The sequence below is a fragment of the Rhipicephalus sanguineus genome, chromosome 4, assembly GCF_013339695.2.
Source record: "Rhipicephalus sanguineus isolate Rsan-2018 chromosome 4, BIME_Rsan_1.4, whole genome shotgun sequence".
Taxonomy (NCBI): domain Eukaryota; kingdom Metazoa; phylum Arthropoda; class Arachnida; order Ixodida; family Ixodidae; genus Rhipicephalus; species Rhipicephalus sanguineus.
The window spans coordinates 51,422,906-51,441,939 of NC_051179.1; the positions used below are offsets into that span (position 1 = coordinate 51,422,906).

At 48.3% G+C, this 19,034-nt stretch overlaps 1 protein-coding gene across 9 annotated transcripts in view; it reads right to left on the reverse strand.

Annotated features, from left to right (window-relative positions):
* LOC119389978 (uncharacterized) overlaps positions 1–19,034 on the reverse strand; it is a 137,028-nt gene that overhangs the window by 31,273 nt on the left and 86,721 nt on the right. The gene's annotated exons all lie outside the window — the stretch shown is intronic.

Consider the following 19,034-nt stretch of genomic DNA (forward strand, 5'->3'; position numbering starts at 1 on the left):
TGATGGCGGTTTATAGAGATATATGTAATAAAGAGAACAGCACTTCATTTGAAGGCTTGGTTAGATTTCGTGGCAGTGAAATAACAGCGCTCTCGAGGACAAGATGTAAAGCCGACATGGAGGATTTTAAAGGTAAGGAAGACTTATGCATAGCGAACATTTCATGTCAAAGTCACGGCGGTGGCGCGATGCGGGTGCAGGGGCCGTTCCAGACGCTGGCGAACGCTAGGAAGACGGTGGAAGACGCCATGCCGATGCCGCCCGAAGACAACGTTCTAGGGAAAGCTGCAACATACAATAAAAATCACAGCATATCCACGGGGTGAATGATGATGAGTGGGACGAAGCTCCGGAGAGAATCATCGGTAAACCGTGAAACTCTTCCGTGAATTTCGCCCAGTACATCATATAAAGAGTGTGAAACACCGTGTATATATTAAACATCAAACTTTTATTGTACTGTTGGTTTACGTGGTCCCTTCATTATCACCGCTTTGTGATCGGTGAAATGCAGGGAAAGTGTCAGCTCCCGGGTGAAAGAGAAAGCGCGCCAAGAGCGAGCGCCTTTTACGATCGCAGGCATCCAATGACATGCGCCATTCGCATTATACAAGCGCCATCTGTCATCTTTAAACAGCAACTCTGATGATGATGATGATGATGATGATGATGATTTGTGGCTTTGCCCTTTGTAGCGGGTGGACACATATGGTGTGTTCTAGCCTGGGTATGAAGAAAAAAAAAAGGAAAGAAAAAGAACGACAAAAAGAAAGAAAAAAAAGAACGAAGGCACGAAAGAGTTCACTTCTGGCACCACTTCCACCACTGTTGAAGCCTTGTCTTTGTGGTGGCAACGGTTTTTGCATTCCTGTCCGCCAGGGCCAGTGCCTGAGGGAGAGTAGTGGCCTCCGGCGGGCGGGGTGAGAGTTTAACGCCATCTAGTGAGCAATTCATTAAACTAAAGCTCTAAGAAATACACGAAACGCTATCTAGTGAGCAATTCATTAAACTAGAGCTGGCTGCATACATACTACTACTACCGAGGAGGGAACGACGCACACCCTAAGGAGGTTCGCCCCTAAAAATCTACAACAAGAACAAAGCTATACGCTTACGCATCACTTCGAAAACTCCAAGAACCTGTGACCTGTTTGCGAAACTCCCAAAGGAGATCCTGCGTGGACCTTTATTCAAAACCGGGCGTAAGGTGTGATCCGTGGACTTGAAAAACCTCGCCGAGCGATGACGTCAATTCGCGTCGCCATGGCAACCCATACCTGCTTGTGTCGTCGTGCCAAAAGCGCGGGAAACGCGTGGCTATGCTCGCTCGAGCTTGGACGCACGTTTAATACCGATCGATATGTAAAAGCGAGCCAGTCAATACTGCTCGATAACAAATGAATACACGATTACTTATGAAAATGCCGCGAAACGCATGCCTATGCTCACTTAAAGGGGCCCTCTAACACTCTTCAACCCCCCATTTTTTACTCGTGGATTGCGTAGACTGAAGTACGGACGAACTAGTGCAGCAAGAACGGCAGCGATAGCGGCACGCAGTACTGAGTTATTAAATTTAGAAAATTCAAAATACAAGAAAAAAAAATGCCTGCCCTCAACTCGATTTTCGCGGGGTCAGGTGACCACATTTCACTCTCTGCTGTGACGTCGGATGGCGCTCCAATGAAATGGGCTGAAAGCTCTTACGTAGGGGAAGCTCGCACACCATTGTTGCTTCTCCTTTCCAACGTATTGTTGACGTCGTTGCCATAGTAACAAACGTGGTTCCTCCTGGCTTGTCAGAACTTGAGTGGGCGCGACTGCTTCGTAGCGAGGCTGGGGAGGCTTTGTCTGCTGTTCCTTACAACGACATTCCATGTCATTCCCTCTTCTCATTTTGAGAAGGGAATTTGTGGAGCGGCATGGGCGGTTAAACACGGTCGCCCCTACGCGGGTTGTTCGGTGAGCAGCCCGACGAGTTACAAGTGTGCAGCGACAACAATTCAACGAAGAGGATTACTTGCACCGTTTCAACAACAATCATGAGCCTACCGCACATGCGGAAAGAGGCAGCTCGCAAACGTACAGACGCAAAAAGAAGGAAGAGGGGCAAGCGTTTCATATGGACATCCGACCGGCGCAGGCAAAAAAAAAATAAAAATAAAGCCAGAGCAACCAGAGGCGAAATGGCAACCGGCGCCTCTGTCGTACTTTGTGGTTGTAGTGATATTTTTTGTTGCGACGGCGGCTATTTGGAGTTCATTGAAAAAGCAGAGAAAAGAAAAACGAAACACAATAGTAATCTCAACTTTGATGCAACGCCGTTATTACTTCTAACGTTACATTTATCCAATCATAGGCCAGCGCCCATCTTCGTCATTTCCGCCCGCAATAGTTCTGGCAAGCGCCACTACGCGCTGATGCGGTCAGCAGCGATGTAGCGACTTCAACGCGTGATTAAAATACTAAATAATTTGATATCGGTGCTTAAACTTATGCTAAAATTATCCCCAGCCATCAGTCTACGCAACCCGCAAGTAAAAAATGGGGGGTTGAATAGTGTTGGAAGGACCCTTTAAGCTTGGATAAACGTTCAACATCGATCGATGGCCAATCGACACGCAATCGATACTGATAGATAACCAATAAATATCTAATATTTCGCAAAATGTCACGAAATGCATGACTTCGCTTGAGATTGGATTTACATGTACAGATCCATAGCCAATCGATAGTCAATCAACGCTGTTCGATAGCCAATCAATACCCAATAATTCAAAGAAATTGACGGGACACGCATGGATATGCTCGTTTGAGCTTAGATACTCGTGTAATGCCGATCGATATCCAATTGATAATCAATCAATACTGTTCGATGACCAATCAATACCCGATATTCATTGAAAATACCACGACATACACGGTATGCTCGTTTGAGCTTGGATACTCGTGTAATACCGATCGATAGCCAATTGATAGTCAATCACTACTGATCGATGACTAACCGAGGAAATCAGATTAGCACTACTTGGCCGATTTGGACTTCATCGGGCAATCCATTCCGATCGATAAGCAGAACTAATGTAACACGATACCGACTAGCACAACCATATATAGTATAGTATAGCACGGCCGGACTACAGTGGGGCACGCGTGCACTTCCTTACGGCCTGCGCACCCAAGGAGGGAACAATAGGGCAAATTCTTCACAGCTCGTTGCAGCTGTCGCCGAGTGGGGGCGCTTCGAACCAACCCTCTACTCTCCCAACCCTCCTCTTTCTCAGTCGACGTCTCGCCTCTGGCCGAGTGAACCGACCACGCTTGCCGTACGTGTTTTGGATCTGCCGTGGAATATCACCGATACCAATGAATACATTCGCTGCTATATTTCACCAAGTAAGTATACTTGTGCGCTTCAGTTGCATAATTTTCTCAATCGATTTCTGATTGCGTCGTTATAATATTTTCAGGGTGCATCGGGTTAAACTGGTACACGTGGACTGGCCGGCATCGAAATGGTGTACTGCTGCGTGCCCTTTTGCCGCTCGCGCCCTGGGAAAAGCCCAGGTGTTTCATTTCACCAATTTCCGAGTGACGGAGATTTGTGCGCCAAATGGCAAAGGAACATTGCTAGGAAGGATTTAACTATCAACGATAAGTCGCCGTCAACGGTCGTGTGTAGCCAGCACTTCCTTCCGACTGACTACGCTTCCGGGTGCCGCATAAAGAAACTTTTGCCTGGCGCTGTGCCCACAGTTTTCCAAGGCTATCCGGCGTACATGATGCCTCCTGCAAAAAAGCCTCGCAAGGAACCTGCTCCTCGGGCTGTTGTACCTCCTCCATAGCAAATCAAGCGGAAAGCCCAGCCGCTTGAATCGCTGCCTGTGGAAGACAATGTGTCTGTCGAATGCCACGAAGACACCAAAAGCATGAACACGCAAACCACGAACAACGATCACCAATGTGCAAGCCGGTACCTCTCCACTATCTCGAGGCTTCGCTCTCAAGTGTCATACCACCGTTCCAAGGGTCAGAACTTACTAGAAAAACTCGTCAAGGAAGAGCAGCACAGTGCATTCTATCGCGAAAGCAAACATCTTGCTTCGGTGAGAAAAATCGAGGCGGACTCGCAGAATGGACACAAAAAGGCAATTCACCAAATTGAACGATACGGGAAGCATGCAGCATCTGACGTACCCTGAAGAAGTAATTCGAGAATGTGTGATATGGAGATTTATCTCGCCGAAGGGATACGACCATGCTCGAACGTCAGGGCTCCTAAACTTACCAGCAAAATGCACCCTCCAAAAATACATGGGCCCCAGCCCAACCTCCTCTGGAATGAGTGCTGCAATGCGAACAAGACTGGTTCACGAAGCGTCACTTCTGAGCAGCAGGCAGCATATGGCATCATTAATTGTTGATGAAGCAAGCATTAAGCCAAAATGCATCTATGACAGAAAAGGAGATGCCGTATTTGGTTTTAAGGACAGACCCGACAGCAGCGCGTCGAACACGCAGGGTATTTTGGCAAACAGGGTTTTGTGCTTTGTTCTGTGTGGCACAAACAGTCAATATAAGATACCTTGCTCATATTATTTCACCAAGCAGCTGAGTGGGAAAGACCTTTTCGAATGGACAAAAGAAGTGATCGCCGCAGTCGAGTCGTGTGGTTTCAACATCGTTCGTATTGTAACCGACAACTACTCGGCAAACACCACGATGTTCAAACACATGGGCAATGGCTCCTTGCGCACGGTTATCACGCACCCGCATGACCCTGACCGGGTAATCTTCCTTAGCTTTGACCCGTGCCATGTGATCAAAAATATCCGAAGCCAGTTCCTCGAAAGGCAGCTCACGGATGGCTGCGACGTTATAAGTGGTACATATGTACAGAAATTGTACGAGTATCAGAAGTCGATGACTGTGAAACTTGCTCGCAACCTAACACGGAAACATGTGTATCCGACGAATCTTGAAAAGCAAAATGTGCTGCGTGCTGTCCAAGTGTTTTCGCCACAGGTGTGTGCGGCGGTACAACATCTGCAGGAGAATTACCGTGGAGACAGGGACCTGCATGATTTCAAAGACACGGATGCTACCATTCGTTTCATGGAAACCATAAAGGAATGGTTTGATATTCATGATACTTCCTGTGCTGGAAGTGGTTACAAGGCGCCGATTTGCAGTCCACGCGATCATCGTTTGCTGTGGCTTGAAAACAAGTTCACTGTGTACATAAAGAATGTACAGTCGTGTTCACTCGCCTCAGGCAACGGCGCTCTCACAGAAGAGACCTTTCAAGCGTTGCTATTCACCACGCAATCCACTGTGGAAACTACACGCTTCTTGCTTCAAGAAGGCGTCAGTTACGTGCTGACTAAGAAACTAAATAGCGATCCGATTGAGGCACTGTTTGGGCGAATTCGACAAATGTGTGGCGGCAATGACCAATTGGACGCCAGAGCCGTTACGGCTGCCCTTGATCGGATTGTGAAGGCTAAGTCATTATGCCCAAAAGAAGCCGAAACGCCCGATGTTGATGCTGAGCAAGTGGCAGCCACACTGTCTGAAAAGTTTCACGACGAGCTGGAAGACCTAACGCAATGTCATGCCCCTACACCAAGGTCGGTGACTTACTCGGGTTTGTCATAGCGGCTACATTGCCAAGTTAATAACAGATTTTGGTTGCGGATCCTGTGAAATCCTAGTCACAACATGCAACAAAGACAATCCTTTGTACGTACTGTTGCAAGGCCAAGACAAGAGCGGGCTATGCTATCCAAGGCCAGAGTTTCTTGCTCTTTTGAACAATTTAATTAATTTGTTTGACCGCGTGGCAACGCATCTGCCAAGAACGAATACGCTGGAAGTTCTTTAGCTACTCGTCGAGCGTCGGCTCGAACGCGCGCCAGTACTAAACTGTCCAGAGTGTGTTGACGACAGCCACGCAAAACGGTCCGCAGCTCTAATTGCCGAAAAATTCATGAGAATACTTCTCATCAACCACACGAAGAAAATCACCGACTCACAAGAGAAGCCCTCCAATTATGCACACAAACCGTCCAGAAAATTAATCAGATTGTGACCAAATGAACACTTTCCTTTCTCGACGAGAAAGCAAAAAAGAAAAAAAGATCCTTCTGCGAGTTGCTTGTTTACGTAGTAATGCCTATTGTGTTTTTATTTTTTTACCTTCGTACTGAAATTTGATAAAGTGAATGTTTGAAGTGCAGCATGTATTATTCAATAAAAGCTATTCGAAACAATAAATTCGCATATTTTTTCTTCGTGTGCCTCGCGTTAAAATGTCTTTTTCAAACGTTTATGATTCGGCGCTTCACGAATATAATGTTACGCTGCTGGACCCTATTAGGCAGGAAATTCAGAAGGGGGAAGGAATCTCTTATGTTTGAAGACGCCCATGTAAATTAGCACGGAGAAGTATCACCTGTAGCCAGGGCAGGGTTAGAAGAGCGGCAAGTGAGCGCGCGCCTTTCCTCTACCCCGGCCGTGCTGTAGCTCAACTGGCGAGGGTTGGGCCGCAGCGCCACAACTAGCGGTGGTGAAAGGTGGGAACTAGACCCGAAGAGCAGGCCGTAAGTGAGTATAGCAAGGGGTGGGAAAGGGAAGTACGGTTGAGGAGGAGGGGAACGCCACCAGCTCCCGCCTTTCCTGTCTGTACGTAGCTGCCCCAATTTTTAGATGCGAAGCAGCTTATGGCGGAGTTCAATCCGGTGGTAAGCGGCGTGACCACCCTTACTGCGCATGCAAAACCTCCTCCCCCTCCCCTTCTCTCCTACGCTCCCCCCTCTCACGCGCCTCATTCTCTCCTGCGCCACGCCGCGATGAGCGCCAGCGCATGCGAGTCCCCTCCCCCTCTCTCTCCTCTCCTACTACCCTCCCTCTCGCACGCCTCTCGACCGCGTTCCCCGCTCGCCCTGTGAGAATTAACGGCCAGGCCAGAGGGAAGACACGACGCGCGTAGCGTTCCTCTTCGCGTTCCACGACGCTTTGAATGGATGGATGCAGCTTACGGCGCGGGACTTCGCCCCAGCTTAAGAACCTGGCGTGCCAGCTCCTAAAAAAATCACAGCATAACCACGGAGTGAATGATGATGAGTGGGCGAAGCTGCAGAGGTTCATCGGTAAACCGTGAATCTCCCGTGAATTTTGCCCAGTACATCATCACCGACGTGAGATCGGGCGCGTTTATACTAAAGGTTCGATGAGAGTTATGACGACTTGCAGCTCACTTTAATTTTACATGTACACTGTGAATTTTCATTGTTTAGAAAACCATTGCTTTAGAAAACATCTGGCGTCTTTCATTAAGCAGCTGGCGTCTTTTCGTTTTGCTTTAGAAACATCTAGCGTCTTTCGTTGGTTTATTTCATCAATCAACGGCGTTTTGAACAAAATTTTTATTGTTTAATCACGCACAGGAGAAATCTCACCAGGCACTACCTTGGAGGTAAACAATGGCTGCTAATGGGAATGAGAGACAGAAGAAGTCGGCTTTTAGCTAACACTTACACTTCTACTTCTACTAACGTTTCCTACTGGAACATGCCAATGGCTGCTAATGGGGAATGAGAGACAGAAGAATTCGGCTTTTAGTAAACGCGCACGCTGCGAATTTTTTATTGTTCAACAACGCTCAGGAAAAATCTCCCACCCGCACCACCTAGGAGGTCAAGATCTGGTACTAGCGTTACGACTGGTTACGCACTACGAGGGACGAACGGGTGCCGCTTTAAGGAGCTTCGCCCCTAAAATTACACTATCTCCCGCTCAAGCGAACCATCTCCCCGCTGCTTCGCATCCCCACATGGTTCCCTTTAGTGGGAGATGGTGTAATTTTTTTTCAATTATTCATTCATTGGTTTGACTATCGGCGCTTCTTTTGGTAGACCCTGCCCCTTGTTCAGGGACGAATTCGTAGCAGACATTTAAAAGGCATCATACCAAACATTTTCTTTAGCTTGTCACTTGCTTAAAAGATAAAATGAAAACTTTGTTTTTTTGCAGTAGGTTTTATATGTGCACGACACGGGTAAACATATTTTGGATAGGCACCCCAATTCTGAAATAAAACCAGATCTGGCACGGGGGCTTTTCAGGATGCCTTAAGGTAGATGTGGCCTTTTGGATTTGGCTCCATCGGCAGCAATGGAACCGCAGTGTTCTCCGATGAACATATGCTCCCTTTCTTGTGGGTTTGCTTCTCGTCCCTGCTGCCGTGTACGCAGCTGTGCTCTCCGTTTATTCAAGGTCGTGTGCTCCGCTCGGCACAAGCGCCTTTGATTCGTGCGCGACCCTCGGCGCGTGCTCTCGGCAGAGCACGCGCCTTAGATAGCGCTTGCTCTTGGCGCGCTTCCTTTCTCTTTCGCCGGACATCACTCAGTGCACAGGGGCGTAGCCAAGGGGGGGGGGGGTTGGGGGGGTTCAGACCCCCCCCCCCCGAAATTTTTCAATTTTGCTTGCGTATATATACACGCACACATACAAACGCACGCACGAACATGCATAAAGTATGGTTGAACCCCCCCCCCCCCCCGAAAAAAATTTCTGGCTACGCCTCTGTCAGTGCACTTTGCTAGCCCTACTCATCATGAACCCGAAGAAGCCAAGGCAGCAGCGCGGAGGGTTCGCAATGTAGCAGCAGCGCGGGCTCGCCGTAAAGACCTTGCGGTGAGAGCTCGCGAGGCCAAAGAGAGACGCCAGCGCCGACAGCAAGCACAAGCCACTACCAGCACCGAGGTGGCGGCAGCAGCGAGGGCTCGCGATGCCGAAGCTAAACGGGCTCGTCGACAAGCGGACCCGGAGATGGCACGGGCCGGCGAGGCCGCAGCGAAGAGGGCGCAAAGACAAGCGGACCCCGAGCTGAGAGCCCGCGAAGCAGAAGCAGCGCGGAAGCGTCGACAAGCGGGCCTCGAATCGGCAGGGGCGTGTGATGCAGCGGCCAAGCGCCTGAAGCGGTCGCTACTTGAGGTTGGTGGCGCCGATTCTCGCTTTAAGCGCGATTTCCTAGACGGCAGTTTCGGTCACAGCTGCAAGTTATGCGACCGCTTGTGGTTTGACAACAACCTCACCACAATCTCGACCAATCTGAAGCTCTTGAACAAAATGTATATACTGCATCAATATGTAAATTTGTGTATATAGTGCATCGATATGTAAAGTATAAACATTGTGTATATATTGTGTAAATACAATCACACCACAACAACTCTCGTGTCACTTCTTTATATAATGGTGCTTGAGAAGATGTACAGAGGATTCACGGTTTACCGGATTTAACCTCTGGAGCAAGCTCCTTCATCATCATTCACTGCGTGGATATGCTGTGATTTTTTTAAAGGGTGGCGGCTTGGGCTAGTTGGTAGGTCACAACGATTGTTATAGCGCGAACTTCCGTGTCCTATTGTCCTTGTCCTGAGTTCGCGCTATAACAATTGTTTGTAAAGGGCCCCGTCACCAGGCCACATAGAAAATTTTAGTTAGAAGCTGGAAGTTGTTGTGGGCCGAACGAATAGCATTATGCCGCAAGAATTTTAAATGCGAAGCATTTCTTAACGAACCTTTGGCACTTTGAGCGTTTCTACCTACGTATCTATCTGTCTATCTATCTATCTATTCAGCCGCCTACGTCTGGGTACTATCATGATCGCCTCATTAACTTTGCGTAGACCAAAATTGGCATGGGAGGGTAAGAGGATTTGACGAATATGACATGAATAACGCAAAAGTCACGTCGCGCACGTCGTCAAACCCTTTCGTCTAGACACGTGTGGCACATACCCGTTTATCACAGGCCACGGTGTACGGGTATGTGCCACGGGTAATTAACAATTTAGATTTACCCAGGAACGTAGAGAACAGACATTGATAACTTAAATGCGAGAGCGTTAAGAAAAACCGACATCGGCAGTGTTGACCCGAAGAATGGAAAGAATGAAGATTAGGATCCCAGCAGGAATCGAACCCAAGCATTCCGCGTGGCAATCAGGTATTCTACCGCAGAGCCACACCAGATCTATAAACTGGTTTGGAAAAACGGCCTGCGCAGGCGTAATGCCAGTGCAAGGTCAATTGTGCTTCTGGTGCTGGCTGTCTGGTGCTGAATAAACACTACATATGTACTCCTATACGATACAGGCGTCATATCAGATTAACGTCTCCGGTGTTGGCTCCGCTTTTATAGCAGCCTAATATACATTCAATTTGTATTCCTAGATATGGCAAGCTATATTAAAGCATTACTCTACCCTGGAGGAATATATTTACGAATGTTACGTATGATACTCACATCATCGCATCGTAAAGTGCACTTAGTCAGCCAGAACGACGCAGTGTCCTCTTCATTTCTTACGAGGCTGGGCGATGGCTTCATGCTGACCGAGGATGATGACAGATTGATTGACAGCCGCTTTGTAGACTAGGCTACGTAGGCCTCATACGTCCAGGTAGTCTACGAATACGACAAGCGCTATCCACCGATGTTGGTTTACGTAGCACTATCCAGGCCTATCAGCCTGGACGGCCCATACCTCACCAACGAGAACGGTGACTTCAGATTCCGACATGCCGCGGGCTCTATCGACAGACAATTTGTCGACGAAATGACCGAGGCATCCACGATTTCCAACAGCTGCACCATACCTCATACTTCACTACACATGGACCCCTCGTCACCGCGATCAGGACCACATCCGATAACAAGTCATGACCAGCTGCTGGTGCTCACTGATCACGATGATGATGACCTTGTTCAAGAACTGTCAAGAACCTCTTCCACACATGCACATGGTTTCGTGAAACGTGCGTGCGTTCTTCATCATAAGGGACAAGTATAAGCACTTCAGCTTGCGGCTTCTGGTGTTGGTAATACCCACGTTGCCGTCGGCAGCGTTACCCAACTGTAAACTGGTTGTATAACACATATGCGGCTCTTCAACATATATGTGTGTGTATAAGATTTATAGAAACCTTTAGCGTCATTTTGTAACGTTTCGCTCAGTAAAAAAAAAAAATTACGCCACAGTCACCTTCCCGCCGCATGCTTCGCATAACATCGACTCCCACGGTACATGGGACCTGCCGAATTTCTTTTTTTTCATATCGGTTCATTACGAGCTGAGAAAAACAAGAACTTGTAGTGGTGCAAAACCATGATGCGAGGTGGCGAGCTTCAAACCCTTGCCACTCGCCCCGTGTAGCCTTGGCAAGCCAGATCCCTTCCCTGCCCTCTTCGGCAGCGGTGCCGGAGGATCACTTCGCCCCGCTGATCATTGGGAGCATTCTTGAAGATCACTTTCACAGCCGCGAGAGCTGTCTATTTTTAAATCCCAATGCTTGTTGTTGTGCGGCTTTCACGTAAAATAGCGAGTGAGCCACCGAGCCACCATGGTGATTCGCCACAGGAGACACCGTTAGCACCTAAACACTACTAGATTTAACTAACCAGTAAATCAAAGGAAGGTGTCATAATAATAATAATAATAATAATAATAATAATAATAATAATAATAATAATAATAATAATACATGGGGTTTAACGTCCCAAAACCACGATATGATTATAAGAGACGCCGTAGTGGAGGGCTCCGGCAATTTCGATCATCTGGGGTTTCTTTAACGTGCACCTAAATCTAAGTACACCTGCCCCAAACATTTTAGCCTCCATCGAAAATGCAGCCGCCACGGCCGGGATTCGATCCCGCGACCTACGGATTAGCAGTTGAGCGCCATAACCTCTAGACCATCGTAAGGACATTATTTGTAGTCGTTTAACTGTAGCGCAGATGATATAAATGTATTAGTGTGGACGAAAAGACAACATACAGCCGGTAGGGACCGCCGCTAAGGAGGTTCGGTCCCTGCTGGCGCTGCCATGAACTTTACTGGAACTATGTGGATTAGAAAGCAGACGCGTTATACAGCTACGTTCGCTACACCCCCCTTCCCCCCAGCCTCACCCCCACCCTTTTCTATCTCCCCTGTGCGGGAATCCACACATGACTACAGTGCCTATGTAATGGTTGGAGGTTACGAATGCCGCTGATTTTACAGCCCACAAAGGAGCACGGTGAAGTTAAAGGGGGGGGGGGGGGCAGGAGTGCAGCGGTGCGGGGGGGGGGGGGGGCAGGGGGTGTTAGGAAATGAAATGTGGAAGACGGGGAAGGGAGCCCTGGGAATCCAACCCAATACCAACCGCATTGGAGGCGGACGTTCTACCACATGGCCGCCGCAGCGGTTCTCGGGCCTCCCAATCGAACTGGTTGGTCTCCGCACAATATACATATAACGTAAGCATAGCGCCGCATACTCTCCCTATCTTGACATCTGAGTGTATTCCCTTTACCTCCTCACTTCTTTTCTTTGTTTTCTATTTACTATTATTTTTAGTACATGTCTTTCGTACGTAAACACCAGGAAGCGAGCCATTTTATGCCCGTACTTAGTGTTATTCTATATGCATACGCAATGACTCGTACGCCTGCTACATGGCTAATGTACTCGTAATACTGATATCGCGCTCAAGATTAGCCGCAATTAATAGCGGCTAGCAACTAATTATCCCGGAAATGTTTCGCAGCTGCGCGACATTTCTGTGCCAAAGCGTGAAAGCAAATGCCAGCGCGCCGGCGTGCCCACTAATATTGCCAAACTGCCGTTACGATTCATTGTAACCATTGGCTATCTGTATACGCATTGCCAGCTACTTAGTGAAACGAAACGGATCGCCAACTGTTTTCTTTTTGTTTTTTCATTGTTGCCGTCATTGTTGTTGTTGTTGTTGTTGTTTTCGTTCCCGCATGGCGTTATTTGAAGTTCTTCGAAGAACGACGTCGGCGCATAATTGGCATATCTCGAACCCGAAAGGCATTCCTTTCCGAGAAAAGAAAAGAGAGGCCGTGAAATCGCAGTTTCAGCCCGTGGCCAGAAGAAGTATACGTTGCGTAATATAAAATACGCCCAGTGTCACTCGTTCGTGATTCTTTTTTGTCAGTGATTGCGCCATGTGTACATCCACGCACCAGAGAAATTGAAGGCAGGGCAAATGAAGGAAATGCAGGGAGGTCAGGCAGACGTATTTCAGTTTCCTACCGTATGCAGGGGAGGAGGGCAATGAATCAGTAGAAAAGTGAGAGAGAGAGAGAAAGCTTGAGTTCCGACAATTCACATTCCACATGCATAGTGCAGCGTAGGTACAGACGAAAACATAAGGCAATCACTTTTACGCGTTCCAGAAGGGTTCGTGTGGCTTTCTGGGCTGATGAGCTGTGATGCCAGGCTAGTAGGATCCCTTCTTCCGTAAAAGGCCTCTCGCCATGTCAACGCAATAGTAATAATCACTAATAATAATAATAATAATAATAATAATAATAATAATAATAATAATAATAATAATAATAATAATAATAATAATAATAATAATAATAATAATAATAATAATAAACCTCGAGATGATTATGAGGCACGCTGTTGTGAGGGCTCCGGAAATTTAGAGCACCTGGGGTTCTTTAACGTGCACCTAAATCTAAGTACACGGGCCTCTAGCATTTCGCCTCCATCGAAATGTGACCGCCGTGACCGGGATCGAACCCGCGATCTTCGGGTTAGCAGCCCAGCCCCCTAACTATATTCGCAATGCCCATAGACTGTCGCGCCGCCAAGCGGAATTCAGGAGCGTCCTCTCGAGGAGGGTTAGTAGACGACAAAATGGCAGCACTACGCAGTCGCTCCCTTGTTCGGCTGTGCTAGCCTCAGTGTTAACGCGTTGGCAAGAAAGGAACACTACGACTTTGCATGTTCCCTGCATCAGTGAACAAACCGGGCCCTCCGTGACACGAGAAATCTGATTCGTTCTTGCGAGACGCGAAGTTTTCGTGAAAATACGTAGAAACTCGCGCTTTCAATGCTAGCCCAGAGCGTACACATACTATCAGCTTCGCGAGGCTTTCAGTAGCCACGTAGGTTAGTTAAATGTTATCGTCTGACATATTCAGTTGAAGCTCACCCTGTTTTACTTGCATATAGCATTGGTCAGTGTTTCTTGTAGTGCATGAGTCCCATAACACTGTACGCGGGAGGTTGCGCGGGCTCGCGATGTGCTCTTGTATAACTGAGCGATCTCAAGTTGGGGATACATTAAAATAGGGCCTCTATCCTTTGTCAGCAAAGCGCTGTTACGAATCGTGCGAGCGACGTTTCAATCATTCGAGGACGCGTCTGCTCGACGCCCTTCGTGGAGCGAACGCTTTCCACGCCGTCCTTCGCCAGTGTGTTGGGTTTCATGGCCACCGCTGCGCCGCTTGTTTTTGTACGTTTGTTGATAGGTGGCAGCACACTGCAAGCGATTTGCTTGTTGACCGGTCTGAGAGCAGAGTGTTCTTCGCGCCCAGACATTGTAAACGTGGTGACGCGAAGTGGTCGAAGTCGTTCGGCGGAGGAAATTCTTCAGATTGCTTTCAGCAGTGATGTTGAAAGAAACCATCTTGACGACGAGGACTTTTCACTGGACGTAGAAGACTGTGAAAGCACCGAGAGTGATAGCGACGATGAACGATCAGCTGCTAACTCACGAGGAGCGAGTTGCACTGCACGTCCCCTCGTGCGTTAACGTTCTTTCACGCTCGTAAGTCACTTTGATTGTATATAATGTATAATATCCTTGAGCGAGGTCAAAATAAAAGCATAGTTCCTCTTGTGCGTTGCATGTATCACAATTATTGTGGATATTATGGAGCGCCGCTTGCCGCCAACACGCTCGAGCTCGACTAGCGAAGCGAAATGGTTAGAGCGATGGAACGTGCACAGTCACGGCCACAATCCAAGCCTCTCGGCTAACTTCGACGTTGCAAAAACCATACGTGTGCATTCTTTTCGATATTCATGTTTCGATCGTGCTGATAGAACCTGCAACGTGCGAGTGAAGTGAATTGCACACGGCTAGAGTCTCAGCATGGGTGTGACACAAGCGCTAATGAATGGGATGATAAATGCTCGTGTTCCGTTGTAGACGTAACTCCGCGTTCCCGACTGCGCAAGTAATGACGACGGCGTATTATGTTTGCAAACCATCACCACGTTAAACGTGTGGTCCCGTGCTGCAGCGACGGAGCTACTCGCTGGCGAAAGCAAATCTGTCAGGCAGGCTCGGCACGTACTACCTCGGAGTGCCGTTCAGCTTATACGTCAATTCTAGTTCATGCAGTTTTATGTAGCACGCACAGGATTTCGCAAAGCATCGTTATGCACGGTAACGGAGCTGAAATATAACCTTTCACACCGCAGCAAATAATTAGGTGGCGTGTACTTAACTTTCCCTGGTTTGGGAAAGTATTTTGGTCTCATATCCATTTCAAGCGCAGCTCATGACTTCATCCGGTGAAAGTGGCACGGCCGTACGTCCGCACGTCCTATCAGGGGCGTAGCCAAGGTACGTTGGGGGGGTTCAAACCCCCCCGCGAAATTTTTCAGTTTTGCTTGCGTATATAGGCACGCACACATACAAACGCACGCACGAACATACATAAAGTATGGTTGAACCCCCCCCCCCCCCCGAAAAAAATTTCTGGCTACGCCCCTGCGTCCTATCTGTTCCCATGCTAACAAACGGGTTGACCCTCCTCCTGGCGCCATCTTGAAAGCACGGCGCGCCACCTATAGTTCGTGGGCATTGCGAATACTGTTCCACCGCGGCGGACTCGGGCCACTCCAAGACAGTGGCGAGTGTTTGGCGCTGTTTATCATGGCACGCTAACATTTCAACAGTTTCGTGGGAAACTCCGGGGCCGCATGCCAGGGTGACGTTACCACAGGAGTTAGCTACGCCGAGGCTTTTCAGGGCTTCTCTGTTCCGCGGTCCGGAGCAACCACTGATGCTCTACGCTCACACGGTTGCCGCTCAAGCTTCACCGGTGAACGGCCGTATCGACCTCTTGTATAGCCGCTAAACAGAGGCGCTTTCTCCCTTCAAAGTTCAGCGGTCCCGCGGCTGCATGTATTGCGGTCGTTACGAGGGCGCGCAGATGCTGCTTTGCTTCGTGAGAAGTTCTGAAGATACGCGCGTATGCTTTAAATATGCTTCTATACTCCATTCGATAATAATAATACACTATGTCCGGTGGTTAACCGAGACCCACCGACCGACCGATCGACTGCATGTGTTTAGAATAGCCGCGGTTCTGTGGTAAGGGACCGACTGACCGACCGACCGACCGATTGATTGATTGATTGATTGATTGATTGATTGATTGATTGATTGATTGATTGATTGAGTGAGTGGAGGTCTAGAATAAATTCGAGTCTAAGAACGGATGAGGCCCACAGTTTTAATATAGGTGTCTGCTCTTTGATGATATCGTTTCCCAAGTCGGTACCGTCATTTCTACATGAGGTAGGCCTTCCCCTGCGTTCTCGTTTGAATATGTCACACGCACTGCATGCCACGCGCGTAATGCGGTACTCGAAAGAAACACTACGGTAACGTTGGCTCGTGTAATCTATAATCAAAAGACAAATAGGCGACAACACGATCGCCGCCTGACAACACTTACATGTCTTTGTAATTTTCATGAATTTCCAAGCAGACCAGCAATCCATCCTTGTTGTCTACGCTCCCTTTGAAACTTCCCCGCTGACACAATGTGTTTCCGAAGTTTGAATACCAGTTAACACGCTCCAACATACAGCGAGCCTCCATTAACTATAATCTTCATTGTTTATTCCCTCTGCGCAGAGTGTGGAATGACCAATGGGCCCTACTCAACCAAGCTCGGCGTGCCGCAATCGCCAGTGGGCTCCTGGACTGAGGGTCCCACCCACTGGACTTGGGTGTCATAGCCAATAAAATATTTTATACCACTTCTGCACTCCGTTGTATTACATCGCCAGCAAATCCACGATATTGCAGTACGATCGCGAAAGTTGCAATTCACGCAAGCTGCGAAAATGTCACGGCATGCGTAGTGCAGATGCACATAATGGACGGCAAATCCTCGTCAGCCACGCGGTAAGCCATGTTGACGCCAGCGACGTGTTTGTCCGTCTCGGTGGTATAGTGGTTACGGTGCGTGGATGTTCACCCGATGGTCGCTGGTTCGATCCCGGCCGCGTCGGTCGCATTTCGGTGGAGGCGAAATGCTAGATGACCGTTAATGTGCGATGTCAGTGCATGTTAAAGAACACCAGATAGCCAAAATTTCCGCGGCCCTCCACTGCGGCGTCCCTCGTAATCATGTCGTGGTAGTGGCAAATGAAAACTGAGATATTATTATTACCACGATGTGTTCGCATACGTATTAATGGGCGAGAAGATTAACCTAAAGTGCCGATGTACTTCAGTAGCGCGTGGAACTAGTCCCGGTAAACTACTGAACTGGAAGGACTGCACAATGCAAGAAGCGGAACTGCGGACCCTTGCTTGCTGATTGCACAGCGTTAGGCTGACACGTAGAACAACACCAGCGTGAGGTCCTCGAAGCATTTCGGTATTACGAAAGAAGGAGCTAATTGTATCAGCGTGCAGTCACTATCGTTACAAAAAAAAAAAGAAGATATCTCGTAAGTATGCAACACGCCACAGGACACCATTTGATATCGCGTATCCCTACCTCTTATTTGTAATTCAAGGCTTTCGCGTATCGAAACAACGATGTGTTTTTGAGGATCGACATAGTGGAGCACTATGAATTGATTCTGACCACCTTAGCGGGCAACTAAATAAAAGTGCATGGGTGTGCTTGCATTTCGCCGCCATCGAAATGAAATGCAGCCGCCTTGGCCGGGAATCGCACCCGAGTCTACGAGATAAGCATACATAAACATACAAATAACTCTAATGGAAGGTCCTGCGAGGTTGTGGGATGGGCAAAAGGTCCCGCCAAGGTGACCGCCAGGAGTTCTTGAGTCCTGGCGGCTTCCTCGGCCCGCTGGACAGTCCGAAGTTGATCCTCAAGGGCAGAGCTGTGCAACACAGTCTCCCATCGCGCGCGGAGGCGATCGCTAAAGGTTGCGTCCCCAGTATTGTTCGTTATCCTCGACATTCCCATAGTATGTGCTTCGAAGTGGCTCAAGAACCACAGTTCTTGCATTTATCTGTCTTGCATAAGTCTGGGTAAATGAGGTGTGAGATCACCGGGTTCGGATAGGTTCTGGTCTGTAAGCGTCGTTAAGCAGTCCGTATTTATTATTACTTTTTTACAGATTGTTCCGTAGTAAGCATTCATCTGAAAACTTAATAAAACTTAGTTGTTCTCCTTGCAGTGCCTCTATTTGTCCTCCTGCATTCGTCTCGTTTACTAGCGTTGCTCCTTTCTTCGAATACGCGCACAAAATATATCCGGACCCAGCCACTGCCGGCGTGCCTCATAAGCGGATCATCGTACGTAAAAGATTAATAATTTAATTAACTCGGAACGTGCGGCAACACTCGTGGCCGGAGTGCCATCGCGAGTGCGAAGGCGGTCTTGCAGCAATACATTCCACAATGTATTTTCTTTCACGGATACCAGAAGCACACTTTTTGCGCGTAAGTGCTCATAGTAATGGGCAACGTATGGATTGTACTTCTAAATCATGCGTTAATGTATCATTTTTGTGAACATTCGCGTTTTAAACCTCTAAAACTAAGGCGCCAGCGCTAACTACGCAGTTGCTGCCGAAAAAGACGCGGCAAGCTTTTCCATGTTCGGCAGCAGCATGATGACGCGTCTTTTTTTTTTTTCTTTAGATTTTCTTCTCTACATCGCCAGTCGCGCTGATCGCGGTGATAACACCATCGCGGTGGCGTGCGACCCAGTGACGTAAGGCAAGACTGCCCAATGCGCGAATGAAGAAAATTTTCCGGGCACATCGACGCATGCGCCATGTAGCATGGGATCGAGATCGCCGTGGTCAGGGAGCGTGTTTCCGTGTTCTAGGACCGCCATTTTACTTTCTTCTCTCGACGTTGGTGGTTGCCGTGTCTGTCTGCTCAGCTCTGCATCGCATTGCTGTCGTACTCGCGTACTGACAGGCTA